The sequence below is a fragment of the Ascaphus truei genome, chromosome 2 (assembly GCF_040206685.1).
Source record: "Ascaphus truei isolate aAscTru1 chromosome 2, aAscTru1.hap1, whole genome shotgun sequence".
NCBI lineage: Eukaryota > Metazoa > Chordata > Amphibia > Anura > Ascaphidae > Ascaphus > Ascaphus truei.
The window spans coordinates 120,618,794-120,622,273 of NC_134484.1; the positions used below are offsets into that span (position 1 = coordinate 120,618,794).

The 3,480-nt window shown below is 49.4% G+C and overlaps 2 non-coding genes across 2 annotated transcripts; both read left to right on the forward strand.

Moving 5' to 3' along the window:
- On the forward strand, nucleotides 1-73 carry TRNAA-AGC (transfer RNA alanine (anticodon AGC)). Its single transcript has one exon. It is a non-coding gene; the product is annotated as a tRNA-Ala (tRNA).
- A 1,387-nt stretch (nucleotides 74-1,460) lies between these two features.
- TRNAA-AGC (transfer RNA alanine (anticodon AGC)) lies at nucleotides 1,461-1,533 on the forward strand. Its single transcript has one exon. It is a non-coding gene; the product is annotated as a tRNA-Ala (tRNA).
- Nucleotides 1,534-3,480: the final 1,947 nt, after the last annotated feature.

A 3,480-nucleotide genomic window follows, 5' to 3' on the forward strand; every position in this document is an offset into this window, starting at 1 on the left:
GGGGGATTAGCTCAAATGGTAGAGCGCTCGCTTAGCATGCGAGAGGTAGCGGGATCGATGCCCGCATTCTCCAATAGGTGTTTTTTTCATGTTATGTTGAAACCAAACATTTAAACATTTATTTGTTTTGCATAAGAAATAACCATAAATATGTGTGCCATCAAAATCGGCATTCATTTGGGGAGCCTTTTTTGTTTTTAGATATCTATTATATCTATTGTATGACTTCTTCAAGACATTCAGTAGAAGTCACTCAAATGATTTTGTCTTTTCTTTTGTGCATTGAGTATTTATAACAACATATTTCAAAATAAAATATATTTTAAACCATTAGGCTCCCATTTGAATAAAGAAAATAACATGCCCCTTTTGTATTATTAAATTACAACTCATGCCACAGACACTGGTCTGGGACCCTATAAATGAAGAATAACTTTAATGCATGGTAACTGGGGCTTCCCTGCATGGGAGAATAACTTTAATGCGTGGTAACTGGGGGCTTCCCTGCATGGGAGAATAACTTTAATGCGTGGTAACTGGGGCTTCCCTGCATGGGAAAATAACATCAATGCATGGTAACTGGGGGCTTCCCTGTATGGGAGAATAACTTTAATGCATGGTAACTGGGGGCTTCCCTGCATGGGAGAATAACTTTAATGCGTGGAAACTGGGGGCTTCCCTGTATGGGAGAATAACTTTAATGCATGGTAACTGGGGCTTCCTTGCATGGGGGAATAACGTTAATGCATGGTAACTGGGGGCTTCCCTGCATGGGAGAATAACTTTAATGCATGGTAACTGGGGCTTCCTTGCATGGGGGAATAACTTTAATGCATGGTAACTGGGGGCTTCCCTGCATGGGAGAATAACTTTAATGCATGGTAACTGGGGGCTTCCCTGCATGGGAGAATAACTTTAATGCATGGTAACTGGGGGCTTCCCTGCATGGGAGAATAACTTTAATGCATGGTAACTGGGGGCTTCCCTGCATGCGAGAATAACGCTGTGCGGGAACCCCAGCTCCCATTCTTAAAAATAACATAAAAGGGTTTCAGAATGGTAACTTGAAGTACATGGAGCAGAATCAGAGCCCAGTTTCTGCCTGCCTGTTAGTCTGACCAGCTCAGGAGGAAACGTTTCATGAACAAAATGTGCACACTATTTGCTGTCAGGCAACTGGATGAAAAGGGATTAAGGTGAGTCACGGAAACATGACACTTTCAATGAGGCATTTCCTGCCACTGGTGTCTGTGTCTGTATCCGCTTTGCAGTGAATTAGAAATGCATGGACCCCGAGACTCCCTTTAAAATGAACCGTTTAAAGTTTGGAGATGTACACTTGACTCATGAGCATGTGACAGATTGGAATATGGCTACTGAGAGAACTGAAACAGGAAGCTCTACACAGTGCAGGCAGATGTGCTCCACGTGTGCATGTGCTGTAATAAGTTACATGCACAGGGGGATTAGCTCAAATGGTAGAGCGCTCGCTTAGCATGCGAGAGGTAGCGGGATCGATGCCCGCATTCTCCAAATTTTATTTTGGCAGTCATATCATTACAATTGTTATATTAAATTATTTTAAATGTAACATTTAGATCCAGTTAATAATAGCTCATTTATTCTATACTCTTGATCTTAATATATGTTGTTCAGATGCTCTATGTTACTTTTTGTACACAATGGGGTTTTCTAATTTGTTATAAAAAACATTGGGTTTTTTTGTAACACACCAAAGCAACTATGGTGAACTCAGAAATTGGCTTACATATATTATATAAAAATGAATGCATGTAAAATGTACTTAATATGCTCCTACCAACCATTGTCATCTTACACTCCTCCCTCTGTCCCTTCTTACACCCTACCACCTCTGTAACTTCTTACACCTCACCCCCTCTGTCCCTTCTTACACCTCACCCCCTCTGTCCCTTCTTACACCTCACCCCCTCTGTCCCTTCTTACACCTCACCCCCTCTGTCCCTTCTTACACCTCACCCCCTCTGTCCCTTCTTACACCCCACCCCCTCTGTCCCTTCTTACACCTCACCCCCTCTGTCCCTTCTTACACCTCACCCCCTCTGTCCCTTCTTACACCCCACCCCCTCTGTCCCTTCTTACACCTCACCCCCTCTGTCCCTTCTTACACCTCACCCCCTCTGTCCCTTCTTACACCCCACCCCCTCTGTCCCTTCTTACACCTCACCCCCTCTGTCCCTTCTTACACCTCACCCCCTCTGTCCCTTCTTACACCTCACCCCCTCTGTCCCTTCTTACACCTCACCCCCTCTGTCCCTTCTTACACCTCACCCCCTCTGTCCCTTCTTACACCTCACCCCCTCTGTCCCTTCTTACACCCCACCCCCTCTGTAACTTCTTACACCTCACCCCCTCTGTCCCTTCTTACACCTCACCCCCTCTGTCCCTTCTTACACCTCACCCCCTCTGTCCCTTCTTACACCTCACCCCCTCTGTCCCTTCTTACACCTCACCCCCTCTGTCCCTTCTTACACCCCACCCCCTCTGTAACTTCTTACACCTCACCCCCTCTGTCCCTTCTTAGGGCAGGTCCATGATGCCTTCGCCCATGCGGAGGCGTGCGCGGCCGTGACGTCACCTGCTTGAAGCGGGTGCGTTTTTCGGCCATGGTGCGCGCGCCGCCTGTGGGAGTGTCTAGGGGAGTTCCAGTTGCGTCACGGAGCAGGTTTGCCCTCATTGGGCGAACCGCTCACGTGACCGGCCTGTCACGCCAAGAAATCAGTTTGAACTGGTTTCTTGTGCAACGCGCGTCCCCTCCTGGTTCCGCACGTGCCCGCACACTGCATGGACGCGAACACTGCTTTAAGGCAGTCTGATCGCTCGTCCGCACGGTCTGCGGTACCATGGCCCCACCCTCTCTGTTGCCTCTTACACTCCCCCTCTCATCCCCACTCCCCACCTTTCTCTCTCTTCCCGTCTTACATTTCCCCCCTTCTCTCTCTTCCTATTAAACCCCCCTCTCTTTCTCCCCATTACACTCCCCCTGTCACTCTCTTCGCCTCTTACACTCCCCCATCGCTCTCTTCCACTCTTACACTCCCCCTCTCTCTCTCTCTACCACACACACAAACCCCACTCTTACCTTGGGGTGAGGAGGCCTCTTGTGCTGCGCCGGTCCGCCGCGGCTGTGTCCATAGTGCAGAAGACGGAACGAGTGACGTAGCTCGCGCCGAAAACAAACACTAGGGCGCCAATGTGCTGGTCTATAGAGCGCGTGCACAAGCGCGATGGGGCGACCGGAGCTTGGCGCGACAACCAAGTTTGAATTTTGTGCGCGACGGCCGGATCACGAGTGGTTCGCCCAGTGAGGGCGAACCAGATCCGTGACGTCACGGCCGCGCCCCCCCCATTGCGCAAACATGCAGGCCACGAATCTCGGCAAGTACAGGCGCGCGTGACGTCACGCTTTTGGTTGCGCGCTCGCGCACCTGCACTATGTCC